This window comes from Pan troglodytes, chromosome 9, assembly GCF_028858775.2.
Source record: "Pan troglodytes isolate AG18354 chromosome 9, NHGRI_mPanTro3-v2.0_pri, whole genome shotgun sequence".
NCBI classification, from domain to species: Eukaryota; Metazoa; Chordata; class Mammalia; order Primates; family Hominidae; genus Pan; species Pan troglodytes.
Genome location: NC_072407.2, coordinates 87,859,444 through 87,878,730, shown reverse-complemented (window position 1 = coordinate 87,878,730; position 19,287 = coordinate 87,859,444). Strand labels below are relative to the sequence as shown.

The following is a 19,287-nucleotide window of genomic DNA, read 5'->3' as shown; positions in this document are numbered from 1 at the left end:
GATTACAGGCGCATGCTACCATGCCTGGCTAATTTTTAAATTTTTTGTAAAGAGGGGGTTTTGCCATGTTTCTCAGGATGGTCTTGAACTCCTGAGCTCAAGGGATCCACCCACTTTGGCCTCCCAAAGTGCTAGGATTACAGGCATGGGCCACCGCACTTGGCCCAAAATGACTATTTTAATGACTTTGTGAAGGCGTGAATATCCAGAAGCCTCCCAATGACTCCTTTCCTAATTCTGTGGAGGCTGGGAGGGATGGCAGTTCTGCCCTAATACCTTTCTGGACATATAAAATGGAGTTTGAGGTTTGATAGCTAATGTTTTACATACAATGTAGATTAAAATGAAAGATATTTACTTAACAGCATTAGCAATGACAGAAGTTCAGAATAAGATTCCATCAAGGCATGAGTGCATGATATAAAAGATCTCTATTTGGGTGCTAGGAGTCTTGAAGTCTAGTTGTGGCTCAGCCATTAACTAGCTAGAAACTGAGCCATTAACTGCATGGTTTTGAACTGCAGTTCCCAAATTATACTGGATTCTCAGCTATAAACTGTAAGGCTAATAAAAGTAATAGTAGTAGTAGTAATGCAGTACTTCCAAAAGTCTTATTAAAGAGCAATCTAACTTAGAAGGCACATACCTCACTATAATGTTAATTGCAAAGCTGAAATACATATTCAAAACCATTCATGGTACTCATCTTCAACAAAATACAATTCCTTTAATGCCAGTGACACCTAACTACTTCTATAAACCCTCATCTTGGGAATTCAAAAACAGATGTTGTATCCTTTAATATTTAAATTCATCTTGAGAAGCCTCTTCTTATTGTCCTAACTAGTGATAAATAACCTCGCCTTGTGGCCCCACAATTTGTACTTTTTTTCTTCACACTTTATGGCTTGTAATAGACAGTGTCTATTTTTCCCATCTTTGTGTTCATGTTTATTCAATGTTTAGCTTCCACTTATAATGAGAACATGCAGTATTGCTTTTGGGTTCTTGCATTAGTTTGCTTAGGATAATGGCCTCCAGCTGCATCCATGTTGCTGCAAAGGACACGATTTTGTTCTTTTTATGGCTGTGTAGCATTCCATGGTGTATGTGTACCACATTTTCTTTATCTAGTCCACCACTGATTAGCATCTTGGTTGATTTTATGTGTTTGCTACTGTGAACAGTGCTGCGATGAACATGAGTCCATGTGTCTGTTTCACAGAATGATTTATTTTCCTTAGGGTATATATCCAGTAGCGAGATTGCTGGGTTGAATGGTATTTCTGTTTTAAGTTCTTTGAGAAATCTTCACACTGCTTTCCACGTGTTCTTTAATACTCCTACCAGCAGTGTATAAGTGTTCCCTTTTCTGCTAAACCTCACCAGCATCTGTTGTTTTTTGTCTTTTTAATAATTACCATTGTGATTCCTGTGTGATAGTATCTTATCATGGTTTTGATCTGCATTTATCTAATGATTAGTGATGATGAGCATTTTTTCATATATTTGTTGGCCACATGTATGTTTTCTTTTGAAAAGTATCTGTTCATGTTCTTTGCCTTTTTTTTTTTTTTTTTTTTGAGACGGAGTCTCACTCTGTTGCCCAGGCTGGAGTGCAGTGGCACAATCTCGGCTCACTGCAACCTTTGCCTCCAGGGTTCAAGTGATTCTCCTGCCTCAGCCTCCCGAGTAGCTGGGACTACAGGCACGTGCCACCATGCCTGGCTAATTTATTTATTTATTTATTTTGTATTTTTAGTAGAGGCGGGGTTTCACCGTGTTAGCCAGGACTATCTCAAACTCCTGACCTCGTGATCTGACTGCCTCAGCCTCCCAAAGTGCTGGGATTACAGGCGGGAGCCACCACACCCAGCCTGTCCTTCTCTTATTTTTAAATGGGTTTATTTGCTTTTTGTTTGCTGAATTAAGTTCCTTATAGATTCTGGATATTACACCTTTGTTGGATGCATGGCTTGTGAATATTTTCTCCCATTCTGCAGGTTGTCTGTTTACTCTGTTGATAGTTTCTTTTGCTGTGCAGAAGCTCTTTAATTAGTCCTACTTGTCTATTTTTTGTTGTTGTTGCAGTTGCTTTGGGGAATTTAGTCATAAATTCTTTGCCAAGGCCAATGTCCAGAATGGTATTTCCTAGGTTTTCTTCTAGAGTGTTTGTTGTTTTAGGTCTTACATTTAAGTATTTAATTCATCTTGAGTTAATTTTTGTATGTGGTAAAAGGAAGGGGTCCAGTTTCAATCTTCCACATATGGCTAGCCAGTTATCCCAGCACCATTTATTGAATAGGGAGTTCTTTCCCCATTGTTTGTTATCATTGACTCTGTCACAAAACCAGTAGTTGTAGGTGTGTGGCTTTATTTCTGGGTCCTTTAACCTGTTCCATTAGTTTATATGTCTGTTTTTGTAACAGTACCATGTTGTTTGGGTTACTGTAGCCTTGTAATATAGTTTGAAGTTGGGTAGTGTGATTCCCCTGGCTTTACTCTTATTGTTTGGGGTTGATTTGGTGATTAGGGCTCTGTTTTGGTTCCATATGAATTTTAGAATAGTTTTGTTTAATTCCATGAAAAATGACATTGAATGTTTTTCCATTTGTTTGTGTTCATCTCTGATTTATTTCAGCAGTGTTTTGAAATTCTCATTGTAGAACTCGTTTACCTTCTTGGTAAGCTGTATTCCTAGGGTTTTTTTTTTTTTTAAGGCACCAAGATTTTTATTTACCCACCTTCCTGCTTTTTATTTTTTTTTAACATAAACATTATGGACCAGATTATTCTCTTTTTGACCCAGGGTTGTGATAGGAATTATCTTGTTACAAAGTGGTAGCAGATCTATGCTTGCTTTTATGTTTTTATGGCCCCTCTCAACCTCTGGCTATCAATTCTCTCTCCTTTCTCAGTTGTCCCTTAACAGTCTATTCTAACTCCTATAAAACAGAGACTAAAAGTACCAATCTCATTGTTATGAGGTGGAAGAGAAGGCCCAGCACTAAGTCAGGCTCTCAGGAAAATTCAAACAACAGTTCCTCTTTGCCCTTCAATATAGCTGCTGCTTTTCTGTCATGGGCTGAGGTACCACTGAACCTGTGAACCAAGCACACAGGTATAAGTCCACAGACCGGGTGAATGCCTAGATGGTAAAGTATATGGGCTTTGTGACTCCATTACCAACTTCCAGGCTAAGGAAGGACTGACTTAGTGAGAAGTTCCAAGATCATTGAATTCATAGTTCCCTGTGGCTGTCTCCCTTGTACCCCTATCATGACCAAGGCTTGAGGAGGGGCCTCTCAATTCCCCCTTCCACACTTGGAACAGTATGAGGGATGCAGCAGAGGCCAAAAACTGAGTGACTAGCCCCAGGGAGTCAATAGGGGACACTGACAAACCAATCACAAAGTGGGTGCCATTTGCTCTTAGGGAGGAGAGGCAGGGCCTGGACAAGGACAGCAGTTGGAAGGCGAAGGGCAGGTCTGGCTTTCAGTAGTGGTAGTGATCTGGCTTGAAGGGGCCATCACGGGACAAGTACAGGTAATGGGCTTGCAGCTCAGTCAGCTTGGTCAATTTCACATTCAGCTTGCCCAGGTGGGCTTCAGCCATTGCCTCATTCAGCTTCTTGGGCAGGAAGAGAACCATAACCTGGTACTTGTCTGGGTGGGTCTGCAGCTCAGTCTGCGCCATCACTTGGTTGGTGAAGGAGTTACTTATCAAGAAGCTGAGGTGGCCCATGGCACAACCCAGGTTGACCAGCTGACCCTCAGCTAGCAGGATGATGTGGTGTGCATTCTTCAGCTGATACCAGTCCACCTGGGGCTTGATGTTGACTCTCTCCACAGTATTCTTGTTGAGCCACTTGACATCAATCTCCATGTCAAAGTGTCCAGTGTTACAAATGATGGCATCATCCTTCATCTGCTTAAAGTGCCAGCCAAGGATGATGTTAACACAGCCTGTGGTGGTGACAAAGATGTTGTCCTCCTGACAGGCCTCGTCTATGGTGGCCATCTCATAGCCCTTCATGGCAGCCTGCAGTATGTTGATGGGGTCGATCTTGATGATGATGACATGGGCCTGAAACCCCACAGGGCCTGGGCACAGCCTTTGCCCATGTTGCCACAGCCTGCTACCACTGCTACCTTGCTGGCAATCATCACGTCTGTGGCCCACTTGATGCTATCTATGAGGGACTCCTGGCAGCCGGAGAGGTTGTCAAACTTGCTCTTGGTGACGGAGTTGTTGACATTGATGGCAGGCACTTTCAGGATCCCATTGGCCATCATCTTGTGTAGCTTGTGGACCCCAATCATGGTCTCCTTGAAGATGCCTCACATCCCCGACAAGAGCTGTGGGTACTTGGTGTGGATGAGGTTGGTGGGGGCCCCAGCGACATCCAGAATCACGTTGAGGAGGCCGTCTTTGAAGTATAATATCCGCTTGGTGCACCACAGGTACTCTTCCTCTGTTTCGCCCTTCCAGGCGTACAACTGGAATGCCAGCCTTGGCAGTGGCAGCTGCCGCATGGTCCTGGGTGATGTTGCAGCTGGACCACTGCAGCTTGGCACCCAGGGTAATGAGGGTCTCAATGAGGATGGCCATCTCCATGGGTCCTATGGAGGCAACTGGTGATGCGCGTGCCCTTCAAGGGCTTGGAGGGTCGAGTACAGCTCCCACATGCACGTCAGGCCCGGCATCTGGTTCTCCACAATATCCAGGGCTTTGCGTCCCCAGAAGTCCAGGCCAATGTCAGTGACTTTGTAGGGCAGTTTGTCAGACATGCTGGTGGTGCTTGTGATAGACATGGCTGAAGGGGCCCAAGCCTCGATCTGGGGACAGGCACTGGGGGTATGGCACTGGGCAGGGGGTTCCCAGGTAGTTTATTCATTTTGTGGCTACTGCAAATGAGATTGCACAGAACACATGTTTAACTCAATTAGAAATGGTCTCCAGTAAATGTTTTTAAAAATCCTGAATTAATTTAAAGCCATTCAGTGGTAATAGTACCACCTAAAACATTAATTTTAAAAATTGAGACCTCTTTTCATATTGATTATGTATATATGATAGGGACCAAAATCGTTAGTGTTAAAATGTAAAATTTGCCCGGTTTGGAAATATGTTAAAATCATATATTAAAATCAAGGTATTTAAAAATATCTAGATGAGTGACATTTTCAAGTTTCACTTGGATGACTGATGATGTACATTACATTAGCATGTATTTTCTTCACCAAATCCTTTAGTCATGGCACATTTTTCTACTGCAGTACCCAAAGATATTGGAGTCTTAGCTTTAAAATTAGTCCGTCTTCTGATCCAGAGTTGCTAATATCAAATAGTTTGAACTGCAGTATATTACACTAACTTCTCTAGTAACCAGAACTACATTTTTTCCCACTCTTACTGTCCTTCAGTTTTAGAATTATCAACAAAGAAAAGAAAAATAACTATGAAAATATTAGTATGAGGATAAGGGAAAAATATGCAATAATAATGGTAGAGAACAAAAAGGCTTCTTTCTACCTTCAAATAGCAGTAGTGAGTCTAAAGAGGATCTTCTGGAGGTGGCTGTAAGGCAATCCATGAGCAATTATCACATAGACTGATAAATACCCAGTCATTATTTTTCTCCTCTGTCATCACAGGAATCTTTCTTTTCCTTTTTTTTTTTTTGGGGGGGGGGGGCTTAGATAGGGCACTTTTTCCCATCTCTTAATCACTTCCTCAACTCTCTCTCTTGCCCAGCAGAAAATTATGGGATAAGGAAGGGAGTGAGGAAACAACATGGCACTGTACAAATGTGACAAATTCATAAAAGAAACCAAGTGTTTTCTTTAGAAGAATGTTGTAGTATCCAGAGCAAGAAGTTGAAACCAATCTATGAATTGGGATATGAGGGTAAAAGACATCAATAACACACTTAGCACATATGAAGTACCTACAGGGGAAGAGCATTGCACTGGTATTGAGAAGGATGCAAGAGTATGTGAGGTCCTCAGAAAGCATTCACTAGACTCAGAATTTGGTGAGAAGGGCACTAAGAGAAGCAAGACCGAGCTTAGTCCCAGCTCCTGCACAGAGTTGTATAACCTAGGCCAAGTCTCTGAACCTCTGACCTGTTTCCTCCTCCATCTGTCCTAGTTGCTGTCCGGGCTATGAGGCTCCAGACGCTTTGGGAAAACTGTCAAGTGATAAAGCCTCATAAGAATGAAAGGCATTCTTAGTCTACTCTGCGTCTGCTGTGTGCTAGGGGCTGTGTGAGGGCACCGTGAAGGTTACAAACCTGAATCAAATTCAGAGCCTGCCTTTCGAGAGGGCAAATAATGTATCCAGGGGTTCTACCGCAAGGCGGAGAGATGGGTTAACATTCTGATCAGATTAAAAAGGCCTGCCCTCCTTCTCATATCCTGGGTGGAGAAGAGGAGTGGGCCTATCAGAGCCCTTCCCAGCAGCTCCTAACGGCCCAAGAACGGCGCTTCGTGGACAAGACCAGGAGGGCGCGACCCCCAGGCTGATCTCGAAGCGGCGCAAGCCCAGGCCCGTAGAGAGGGGCCCGTGGAGAGTGGAGCCCGTGGAGGGTGGTCGGGGGGAAGCTTATAAAGTCTTCAGTGTCAGACTGGAAGGAGTCGGGGGCCAAGAAAAGAGGCCAGCCAGTCTCCTGACATCCCCTCCACAGCCTGCAGGGGGCGGATACCCGGCCCTGGGCGAACAGCTCGCACTTCCTTTCAGCCCGCCGGCCAGGCCTACGGGCTCCACCGCAGCAGCTGCCGCGCCCTGCATTTCCAAGGCAACCGACGTCCTCCTCCCTACTCCCTCCCCACCCGCCCTAGTTTAGCCACGAACGGCGGGCCGAGCGCGCCATCTAGTGGCGACGCAGGGAAGGGTCCCGGCCGAGCGCCCGCGCCGCCGCCTTGGTAGCCGCGGTAGCGCTCTCCCGCCTTCCTCCGCGCGGGATTTTCGGCGTCCCTCAGCCAGCTGGTCTCAGACGCTCACGCGCTCGTTGGCTCCCTTTAGTCGCAAGCCTGGAAGTTGGTGACTGTAGACACAGGGCCCACGGGCTTTGTGCTGTGACCGTGAGCAGGTCATTTGGGTCTCAGAGTTTGTGTCTTCCGCTGTAAAATGAGACGCCTGGACTCGGTGGCGGTTTCCGCACAGTTCGGGGGACGGGGACGGGGCCCGGTTGTCTGGTGAGGCTTCTGCGCGCCTCTGCCCCGCGGCGCTCCTTCCACAATGGCGGCTTGTCTTCTTTCTACTTTTGTGCACTAATTCTTTGGTTTTAGCTCTTAATAAGAATGGCAGATCCCTGGACTAAATGCTTACAGGACAACTTCCTGCTGTATAAGTCCTTGATTCTGTTTTTCTTCTCGCTTTCCTTTTTTGTTCGTAAACCTAAAGAAAGGAATTTAAGTCCAGCATTTCCCACTCTTGGCTTTTTGCTGTTCTTTCCTCCGAGAGAGAAAAAGAAAATCCTACACGTACAGCCTTTAAAGTTCCTCTTTCCTCTCCTGCATTATTTCTCATTATCTGCCGCAAGATAATTTTCTTTTTTTGGTACTTTGACACTGGCTTTGAACGGACAACTTTCTTCTTTTTTTTTTTTTTTAATGAGTGGAAATATTCATTTTATTCAGCACTTAGAAATAACAGTTCTTGATAATATTATGATTTATAATTTATACATGGTGTATTTTAATGAACTGCAGGTGTTTAAGAAGTAAGTAATATAGCAGGGCGTGGTGGCTCACGCTTGTAATTACAAATCCCTCACGCCTACAATCCCTCACGCCTGTAATCTCAGCAGTTTGGGAGGCCGAGGTGGACAGATTGCTTGCGGTAAGGAGTTTGAGACCAGCGTAGCCAACATGGCAAAACCCCATCTCTACGAAAAATTAGCCAGGCATGGTGGTGAGTGCCTGTAGTCCCAGCTACTTCGGAGGTGGAGGCCGAAGAATTGCTTGAGCCTGGAAGGCTGAGATCTCAGTGAGCCGAGACTGCCACTGCACGGGTGACAGAGCGAGCCTCTGTCTCAAAGAAAGAATATGTACCTGGATATGTATTTTTATTTTTATTTTTATTTTTTACAGCTTAACGAGATTTTTTTATTTTCCTGACTTTTCGCTTTGGAGAATTAGTCAATAGTTTAGGTCTGTCTTGTTCGTTTACTAAGGGGTTTGAATTTGAGATGGGGCTGACGTCACTTTGGGGCCCTTTTCTTCTTCTTCTTTTTTTTTTTTAATTGATCATTCTTGGGTGTTTCTTGCAGAGGGGGATTTGGCAGGGTCATAGGACAATAGTGGAGGGAAGGTCAGCAGATAAACAAGTGAACAAAGGTCTCTGGTTTTCCTAGGCAGAGGACCCTGCGGCCTTCCGCAGTGTTTGTGTCCCTGGGTACTTGAGATTAGGGAGTGGTGATGACTCTTAACGAGCATGCTGCCTTCAAGCATCTGTTTAACAAAGCACATCTTGCATCGCCCTTAATCCATTTAACCCTGAGTGGACACAGCACATGTTTCAGAGAGCACAGGGTTGGGGGCAAGGTCATATATCAACAGCATCCCAAGGCAGAAGAATCTTTCTTAGTACAGAACAAAATGGAGTCTCCTATGTCTACTTTCTACACAGACACAGCAACAATCTGATTTCTCTATCTTTTCCCCACATTTCCCCCTTTTCTATTCCACAAAACCACCATCGTCATCATGGCCCGTTCTCAATGAGCTGTTGGGTACACCTCCCAGACGGGGTGGCGGCCGGGCAGAGGGGCGCCTCACTTCTCAGACGGGGCGGCCGGGCAGAGACGCTCCTCACCTCCCAGAGGGGGTCGCGGCTGGGCAGAGGCGCTCCTCACATCCCAGACGGGGCGGTGGGGCAGAGGTGCTCCCCACATCTCAGACGATGGGCAGCCAGGCAGAGACGCTCCTCACTTCCCAGACGGGCGGTGGGGCAGAGGTGCTCCCCACATCTCAGACGATGGGCGGCTGGGCAGAGACGCTCCTCACTTCCTAGACGGGATGGCGGCTGGGAAGAGGCGCTCCTCACTTCCCAGACTGGGCAGCCGGGCAGAGGGGCTCCTCACATCCCAGACGATGGGCGGCCAGGCAGAAACGCTCCTCACTTCCCAGACGGGGTGGTGGCCGGGCAGAGGCTGCAGTCTCGGCACTTTGGGAGGCCAAGGCAGGCGGCTGGGAGGTGGAGGTTGTAGCTAGCCGTGATCATGCCACTGCATTCCAGCCTGGGCAACATTGAGCACTGAGTGAACGAGACTCCGTCTGCAATCCCGGCACCTCGGGAGGCCGAGGCTGGCAGATCACTCGCGGTTAGGAGCTGGAGACCAGCCCAGTCAACACGCGAAACCCTGTCTCCACCAAAAAAATACGAAAACCAGTCAGGCGTGGCGGCGCGTGCCTGCAATCGCAGGCACTCGGCAGGCTGAGGCAGGAGAATCAGGCAGGGAGGTTGCAGTGAGCCGAGATGGCAGCAGTACAGTCCAGCTTTGGCTCGACATCAGAGGGAGACCGTGGAAAGAGAGGGAGAGGGAGACCGTGGGGAGAGGGAGAGGGGGAGGGGGAGGCAGAGGCGGACAACTTTCTTTTACATCCTAGGAGCGTCTATGTCCAGGTAGTTACATTTCAGTCAATTACTTATCCTTTTGTCCCAGGAAGACAGAAATGAGGCCCCTTTAGGCTTCCCTGCTCCCTTCGTAAGTCACCTGTTTGGCATTCTTGAATTTGTTTTTTAAAAAATGGATTATCATATTTTTTTTTCTTTTTTTTCTTTTTTTTTTATTATACTTTAAGTTTTAGGGTACATGTGCCCATTGTGCAGGTTAGTTACATAGGTATACATATGCCATGCTGGTGCGCTGCACCCACTAACTCGTCATCTAGCATTAGGTATATCTCCCAATGCTATCCCTCCCCCCTCCCCCCTCCCCACCACAGTCCCCAGAGTGTGATATTCCCCTTCCTGTGTCCATGTGATCTCATTGTTCAATTCCCACCTATGAGTGAGAATATGCGGTGTTTGGTTTTTTGTTCTTGCGATAGTTTACTGAGAATGATGGTTTCCAGTTTCATCCATGTCCCTACAAAGGACCTGAAATCATCATTTTTTATGGCTGCATAGTATTCCATGGTGTATATGTGCCACATTTTCTTGGATTATCATATTTTTTATTCATGCTGTGTTATATTAATAACGTATTAAGAACTTAAAGGAAGGGAACTGAAACAGTTAATATTAAGCAGCTTTTGGTTAAGGGAGTTTTTCTCATCAGTAAAATATACAAAAATTAATCATTGTTAGAGATAACTTACGTGTTCCACCTCATTTTAACCTCCCTTTAGTCTGTCAGTGTTGTGTTTATTAAGTGCCAGGAATTTGCTATGATCTACACATCTGATAAATGTTCTTCTGTTAACCTGGTTTTCCCTAAAATAACATCATCAGATGGGATTGTAGGATAAAATTATTAAGAGTGCAAATTCAGGAGAAAAAGCTACCAGCAGAAAATTTTTAAAGCATGGAGATTTTTTAGTTAAATAGAAAAGCAATTTGTGATTCTTCAGCACTTTGAATTCATTCCCACATCATTTGTTTTAAATCTTAGGCCTGCTTCTATTATGAGAGCCTGGGCCCATAGTGAAAAAATGTACTTTTACCTATCATTTATATCCTGCACAGTTTTTCTTATGGTGTTTACCAGTTGGTGATCAGTGTGAAGCCAGATAAAAACCATTTGCTGAGTTTCCTCATTTGACATTGATTTTCTGTTAGCCTTGCCATGTTGAATGATGTAGAAATAGACGTAGGAAAGTATCTATAGTAGAAGAAGCCAAATATGCTGTTTGTTTTTGAAAAAACCACAAAGAACCTGTTTGAGATGAGCAATTGCTAAACAGAAGCAACTGCAGGGTCTTATTATTATTAAATCTCACGATAATTTGTAAAGACCTGAACTAGAAATGAACTTACTGCCTTTGCGAACCAGTTCAAACTTTTGATAAATCAGACATTTTACCTACAGCAGTTACTTTTGAGAAATAGAAAATTTGTGCTACAACTTCCTATCCAATAACTTTGTTTCTCACAAACTTGAAACAATTAAATAGATGCTTTGCAAAAATAAATAATCATGAACTAAAATATTCTCTTAAGAGGAAGAAAGTATATGCTACCTTTAAGAAGGAGATTGTTTTAACCCAACATCCATTGTCACGTTGCAATATTGTATTATAAAATGGGATGGTGTCTCACTGTTTATAAGGGTCATATTTTTTCACTTTAAGCCAGAGGCACATACCTGCAGTTCACTTTTTTTTCTTTATCTCTCCAAACCAAGTTTAACTTAAATAACCAGAATTATGGCAAAAAGATACCACATCTCTTTTTTTTCCTTCTTACTTCGTCTGCCTAATTAATGTTTGAAATTACTCTTATGATCTCTTTGTTTTCTCAGATATAAGAGGAGCCCAGGACAGTAAGCTGGAGCCAGGGTTTCTTATCCCAGGAACCTGGACTATATGATTTGAATTGTGCCTGAGGGCTTTAGCGTGTGACATCACAAGAGTATTTAGCAACAGTGAATTGCTGCCTGCTTGCTATAGTTTTAAAATATGAACACAAAAGGACAAACATATAGACCAATAGAATATAACAAAAAATCAAGAAATATACTTGTACATATAGGATCAGTTGCTTCAGACAAAAGTGTAAAAGTAACTCGATAAGCAAAGCATAATCTTTTGAACAAATGTGACTGTAACTATTGGATATCTATTTGGAAAAAAAAAATGAAGCTTCACTCAGACCAAAAACCATACAAAAAATTAAAATGAATCATAAAGGTGAAAACTATAAAATTTCTAGAATAAGACAAAAAATCTTTTTGACTTTGCATCAGCCAAGTGTTATATAGGACACAAAAAACATGATTCAAAAAAGAAAAAAAGAACCTGAACTTCATCAAATTTAAATTTAAAATATCTGCTGTTGAGGGTTTGGTTTTTTTTTTTTTCTTTTTTGTTTTTTTGGTTTGTTTGTTTTTTGAGTCAGGGTCTTGTTCTGTCACCAGGCTGGAATGCAGCAGTATGGAAATGGCTCGTTGTAGCCTTGAACTCTCAAGCTTAAGTGATCCTCCTGCCTCAGCCTACCAAGTAGCTGGGACCACAGGCACGTGCCACCATGCTCAACTGATTTTTTAGTTTTTTATTTTATTTTTTGTAGAGATGCGGGTCTTGTCTTGTTGCCTAGGCTGGTCTCAAACACCCAACCTGAGGCGATTCTCCCGCCTTAGCCTCCCAAAGTGCTGGGATCATAGGCGTGAGCCACCATGCCCAGGCTGTTCTTTAGTTTTAAGAAGATGAAAAGGCAAGCCACAGTCTGGAAGAAAACATTTGCAATACATATACCTGCCAGAAGACTGGGATCTAGAATTTATAAATAATTCCTCAAGCTCAATAGGAAAAAAACCAACTAATTACAAATGCCAAAAGATTTGAATAGATGCTCCAAAAAATAGATATATTCATGGCCAATTGGCACACGAAAAGATGCTCAATATCATTAGTTATCAGGCAAATGCAAATTGAAACCACAGTGAGATACTACTACACACCTACTAGAATGACTAACCCTAAAAGACTGACAATACCATGTGTTGGCAAGGATGTGGAGTAACTGGAACTTTCATATATTCCTGATGGAAAAACAAAATTGTGCAACCATTTTGGAAAACAGTTTAGCAGTCTTTTATAAGGTTAAACACATATACTTTATGACCCAGCAAACCCACTCTTAGATATTTATTCAAGAGAAATGAAAATGAATGTTCATAGCTGCTTATAATACTACTTAATAAAAAAAGGAATGTTGCCAGCACTTAGGAATGAAAAAAAAAAAGGGTAGGGGGAATGAACTATTGATACATGCAACAACCTGGATGGGTCTCAAAAGAATTGAGCTAAGTGAAGAAGCCAAGTGTGAAAACTATATGCTGTATCATATGAAATTCTAGAAAAGCCTGGAAGCAGATTAGTGATGGCCCTGAGCTCAGGGGCTGGGGTGTGGGATTGACTGCAAGGGGGCAGGAGAGTACTTCCGGAATAAAGGAAATGCTCCATATCTTGATTATGGTGGTGGTTACAAGGGTTTATAGATTTGTTAAAACCCATTGAACTATATATTTAAAATGGGTACATTTTATTGTATATAAATTGTACTTTAACAAAGTTAATTTTTAAAAAATGGTTTCAGGCTGGGCACGGTGGCTCATGCCTATAATCCCAGCATTTCAGGAGGCCGAGGCAGGTGGATCACCTGAGGTCAGGAGTTTGAGACCAGCCTGACCAACATAGTGACACCCCATCTCTACTGAAAATACAAAATTAGCTGGGTGTGGTGGTGCATGCCTGTAAATCCCAGCTACTTGGGAGGCTGAGGTAGGAGAATCGCTTGAACCCGAGAGGCAGAGGTTGCAGTGAGGCGAGACTGCGCCACTGCATACTCCAGCCTGGGCGACAGTGAGACTCCATCTCAAAAAAAAAAAAAAAAAGGTTTCAACCTGGGCGTGGTGACTCACCTCTGTAATCCCAGCACTTTGGGAGGCTGAGGTGCCTGGATCACCTAAGGTCAGGAGTTTGAGACCAGCCTGACCAACATGGTGAAACCGCATCTCTACTAAAAATTCAAAATTAGCTGGGTGTGGTGGTGCACACCTGTAATCCCAGCTACTTGGGAAGTTGAGGCAGGAGAATCGCTTGGACCTGGAAGCAGAGGGTACAGTGAGCTGAAATTGCACCATTGTACTCCAGCCTGGGTAACAAGAGCAAAACTCTGTCTCAAAAAAACAAAACAAAATGAAACAACAACAAAATAAATAAATAAAGGTTTCATATTCTTTAACACTCCTCTCTTCAAGAGGTGGCATCTCTGTTCCCTCTCCTTGAATCTGGTGGTCTTATGACTACTGTAAGCAAGAGAATATGGAAATGACTCTGTGTTACTTCTGAGGCTAGGTTATAAAAAGTCATGCAGCTTCCCCCTGGTTCTTTTGGGATACTTGCTCTAGAGGAAGCCAGCTGCCATGTAAGAAGTCTATCTCCTATGAGACAACCATGCTGGAGAGGCCGAGTATAGGTACTGTGGTCCACCATTCTAGCTGACCCCACCTTATAACCCACAAAGTGCCAGACATGTGAACAAAGTCATCTTGGGACTGTCCCAGCTGGCCCATCCATCCGCTAAGTATAGCTGAGTTAATCTCAGTTGAAGCCACAGGAGGGAGAGATCACCAATTACTAACCTACAGGATCTGTGAGCTGTAATAAAGTGGTGGTGGTTTTATGTTATTTATTTATTTTATTATTTTTTTTTTTGAGACAGAGTCTTGCTCTGTTGCCCAGGCTGAGTGCAGTGGCGCGATCTCGGCTCACTGCAAGCTCCACCTCCCAGGTTCACGCCATTCTCCTGCCTCAGCCTCCCAAGTAGCTGGGACTACAGGTGCCTGCCACCACGCCCGGCTAATTTGTGTGTGTGTGTGTGTGTGTGTGTGTTAATAGAGACCAGGTTTCACCGTGCTAGCCAGGATGGTCTTGATCTCCTGACCTCGTGATTCGCCCACCTCGGCCTCCCAAAGTGCTGGGATTACAGGTGTGAGCCACCACGCCTGGCCTATTTTATTTTTAATTTTTTTTTTGTAGAGACCAGGTCTCACTGTGTTGCCCAGGCTCACCTTGAACTCCTAGGCTCAAGTGATCCTCCTGCCTCAGTCTCCCAAAGTGTTGGGATTACAGGCATGACCCACTGCACCCAGCCCAGGTTGTTGTTTTAAACTAATTAGTTTTGTTAGTGTATTAGTTGTCTATTATTACACAACAAATTACTCCAAAATTTAGCAATTCAAGACAATAATAATCATTTATTATCTCCCAGTTTCTGTGGATCAGGAATTTGGGAGCAACTTCATTGGGCAGTTGTAGCTTGTTGTAACTCATGAGGTCAGATGTTGGACAGATTCTATCTCTGCCTGAAGGAGTTCTCATTTTAGGGGAAGTGATGAGCAATCAAGTTATTCTGCAACTATAAAACAGTTGGATACTTTCCAGAAAAGGGGTAAAAGCAAGGTGCTGTGGAAAACCTAATCCAGTCTTGAGAGTCAGGGAAAATTTTCCAGAGGAATTGAGATCTAAATTAAAACTTGACAATGAGCAGGAACTTGACAATGAGCAGGAAGACTGGAGCATTGAGTGGGAGGGCCTGGGACAGAGGGCATTGCAAACACAAAGCCCTAGAGGTAAAAACGAAAATGATGAGTTTCTAATGGAGCAGAAGAGATTACCGTGGTTGGATAATAGGTTCCCAGGGATAGGAGAGAAGTGAGACAGGAGGCTGGAGAAGCAAGTAGGGACAAATCATGGCGGGTCCTCTGAGCCATACAGAAGATTACAGGCTCTGTGATGATGACAGAAGTTCACTCTGGCAAGTGTAGAGGAGGCTGGGAACAGGCAGGACAGGGTCAGGTTCCAGAATGAGTTCCACTGACCACAGTTTCAATCTTTCTTTTGCCTAAGGGTCACTCACTTGGTTCCAGTTTCTGGTCCAAGGAGCTTGTCTCAGGCTCTGCCCTTTGCAAGATTGCAGTGACTGGCAAAAAGAATGACCTCATCTCTTTGGCTCAAGTTGTCAGCTTGCCTAATCTCTGAAGTCTTCTATGACTCAGGTGAGATGCCCACCTCCACACCAGGAAGTAGTCTATGAAACTACTATTACCACACCACGAGAGAATATGTGGAGTAACACTACCTCACATCTGGAGAATGAGGCAGTATACATTCTAACTTCCATATTTTAAGAACTGTGTTTATGGAAAGGAAAATAAAATGACATTTTCAGGAATATGTACCAATATTAGCAAACCCAAGGTACTGTGCTCCATTTTTAAATAAGGGAATAATAATGTTGTGAATTACTCCCTACACACTTCATATGGTTTTGAGGACATACTATTTTACCCTTTATACAGCACACTAGCTAAGAAAACCCACTGCTAGAAGACCACTTTCTTATTCTATGTAAATGAAATGTCTACAAAAGGCAAATTTACTGAGACAGAAATTGAGAGGCTTCAGCTAGGGCTTACACGATAGAGTCACCAACAGGGGGACTGCTTGGAGAGGAAGCTGTCCAAGTGAAGCCATCAACAGTTGAAAGGGGTATTGCAGAGAAGAATATTCTTTGACCCTGAAATTGAAAAATCCTTCTTCTATCGAATGCCCCTGACTTTGGGAACTACCCACTGAGGCATCTGGTGAGACTGAGAGATATACTTTCTGTAACCACACTTTGTTGATGCTTATTTTGTTTAAGAACATGAACTTGGGGTCAGTTCAGGGTTCTGAAGCTGCTTACTAGTTGTGTGACCTTGGATGAGTTACTCTAGCTTTCTGTGTCTCAATTTCCTGATCTATAAAATGGACATAATATTGCATACTTCTCAGGGCTGTTCTGAAGATTACTGGGTACAATTCCTGGCACATAGTAGGTTCTCAATAAATGTTAATTCTTCCTTGTAGCCTTTTAACTGTTATGTGAGACTGCTGGAAAGTAGGAGAATGTGAAACTTTTCTGTGTCACATTTCCCATGTAACCAAAGAGGGCTTTCTCCACCTAGTTGGTGTCTAAATTTGATGGGACCCAAATATGCATCTTGGACCCAGCTCCAAGCCTGCACACACACACTCAGCATCAGTTAGATGGCTCACAGTCGTACCATGCCCCAAACTTATTATCTTCCACCCCCTCCAATTTGCCCCTCCTCCTCGAGGCCATGTTCCATATTTAGTAAATGACACCAGCCTCCACTTAGCTTTTCAAACCTGAAGATTAGGAGTCATTCTAGACTGTTATTTTATATTTTATTTTTATTTTTTGAGACAGAATCTTGCTCTGTCACCCAGGCTGGAGTGCAGTGGCATGATCTTGGCTCACTGCAACCTCTGCCTCCCAGGTTCAAGTAATTCTTCTGCCTCAGCCTCCCAAGTAACTGGGATTTCAAGAGTGTGTCAGCACACCCAATTTGTATTTTTATTACAGACAGGGTTTCACCATGTTGGCCAGGCTGGTCTTGAACTCCAGACCTCGAGTGATCTGCCCGCCTCGGCCTCCCAAAGTGCTGGGATTATAGGCATGAGCCACCATGCCTGGCCCATTTTAGACTCTTTAATTTTCCTCACCTCCAGATCTAATCAAGCTTCAAGTTTCAGCAGTCTATTGACAGATTCCACTGGCCACAGCTGGAACTGAACACATTCTACAGTAGATTTAACCGAGTCATTAATTTTCATCCAAAAGTATTTTGGATGATATTTGTTGAGCAGCTACTATGAGCTAGGCACTATGGCAGGCTCTCTCTTCACTGCCTCCTCCCTAGTACAGGTCCCAATCTTTCCTGAGTTGACTGATGAAATAGCTTCCTACCCAGCTATCCTGAATTCATTCCTGTCTTCACATTCTTCCACAGACCCATTCCCTTGTTTAAGACCATAAATGACTTTCCACAGATCTCTTAGGAAAGAGTTTCTGACATGGCTGATAAGGACCTCCAAGATCCAGGCCCACCCAGGTCTAGGTCAGGTCCCCTTGTTATATGCTCCAGTTGGGTTCCCCCAAAAACACCCTTATATGGGGGTTTTAGTGCAAGTAGTTTATTAGGGAGGGAGTCTTAGAAAGCTATGGTAGGAAAATGGGGAGATGAGGGAGGAAGAAAAGCCAATTCAGGATACGTTAACAAACAAGTTATTGGGAGATGGGTAACTGGGGCTTGGTTTCACTGAGAACCCTGGGAGACAGGAGAAAATACGCTCAGAATTGTCTTACCCAAAGGGTGAGGAAGCTGGGTGGTTAACTCTCATTTATCGTCAGTTGAGGATGGTCCTGAGGGCATTGATTCCCCGGCCCCAATAGCCTACAGGGGCTAACCATGCCCCTACCCACTGCAGGTCAGAGAAGTCCTCACTCAGGACTGAGTATTGAGGTGCTTACAGGAAGAAGCTAAGGGCTTGCCTGGTGAATGCTGAGGGGATATGGGCAGCCACTAGAGTGACCACAGCTTTCAGAATGCACTTGACCTCCCCTTTGTAGCTCTCCTTACCCTTGAAATGAACTCATTCAGTGTCAGTCTTTCAAGCTAATCTCTTAACTCTGTAAGGGTGTAGACCGTGTCTCTCTGCTTCACCATTATACCACCAGTGCCTAGCACAGGGGCTGACATGTAAAAGGTGCTCAGAGATATTTAGCGAATGTTTGGATAAATGAATAAATGGTTATTCTTTCCAGAAAGTAAACCAGGCATGCCATACTGTGAGAATGCCAGAAAGTAGTACCTGACAAATAAGTTACACCTGTGTAATAAAACCTCTATGTTATTGTGACATCTGAATTCACATAAATCACTTGATTTTTTAAAATTTAACTTTTATTTTAAGTTCGGGGGTACATGTGCAGGTTTGTTATATAGGTAAACTTGTGTCATGGGGATTTGTTGTACAGATTATTCTGTCACCCAGGTACCAAGCCTAGTACCCATTAGTTATTTTTCCTCATCCTCTCCCTCTTCCCACCCTCCATACTCTGATAGGCTCCAGTGTGTCTTGTTCCCCTTTATGTGTCCATGTGTTCTCATCATTTAGCTCCCACTTATAAATGAGAACATGTGCTATTTGGTTTTCTGTTCCTCCATTAGTTTGCTAAGGATAATGGCCTCCAGCTCCATCCATGTCCCTGCAAAGGACAAGATCTTGTTCTTCCTTATGGCTGCGTAGTATTCCATGGTGTATGTGTGCCATGTTTTCTTTATCCAGTCTACCATTGATGGTAATTTAGGTTGATTCCATGTCTTTGCCATTGTGCATAGTGCTGCAATGAACATACGCGTGCATGTGTCTTTGTAATAGGACAATTATATTCCTTTGAGTATATACCCAGTAATGGGTTTGCTGGGTTGAATGGTATTTCTGTTTTTAGGTCTTTGAGGAATTGCCACACTGTCTTCCACAATGGTTGAACTAGTGTATACTCCCACCAACCTTGTATAATCATTCCTTTTTCTCTGTAACCTCACTAGCATCTATTTTTTGACTTTTTAGTAACAGCCATTCTGACTGATGTGAGATGATATCTCATTGTGGTTTTGATTTGCAGATCAGTGATGTTGAGCTTTTTTTCATGTTTATTGGCCACATGCCTGTCTTCTTTTGAGAAGTGTCTGTTCATCTCATT

At 43.7% G+C, this 19,287-nt stretch overlaps 2 protein-coding genes and 1 pseudogene across 23 annotated transcripts in view; 1 reads left to right on the top strand and 2 right to left on the bottom strand.

Annotated features, from left to right (window-relative positions):
* Positions 1 to 7,041, bottom strand: part of CCDC83 (coiled-coil domain containing 83) — a 65,571-nt gene extending 58,530 nt beyond the window's left edge. For 7 of the 15 annotated variants that reach the window (XM_016919931.4, XM_009423649.5, XM_054661194.2 and 4 more), the window contains exon 1: positions 6,296 to 6,944. The gene's annotated coding sequence lies outside the window, so the exon portion shown is untranslated. 15 annotated transcript variants of the gene reach the window in all.
* LOC104001282 (adenosylhomocysteinase-like) lies at positions 3,425 to 4,790 on the bottom strand (annotated as a pseudogene).
* SYTL2 (synaptotagmin like 2) overlaps positions 7,004 to 19,287 on the top strand; it is a 155,817-nt gene continuing 143,533 nt past the window's right edge. For 6 of the 8 annotated variants that reach the window (XR_010147302.1, XM_063783350.1, XM_016921730.4 and 3 more), the window contains exon 1: positions 15,582 to 15,730. The gene's annotated coding sequence lies outside the window, so the exon portion shown is untranslated. Of the gene's footprint in view, positions 7,200 to 15,581; positions 15,731 to 19,287 lie in introns of those variants that run through there. The other 2 variants (XM_063783356.1, XM_063783354.1) reach the window with 2 other exon arrangements.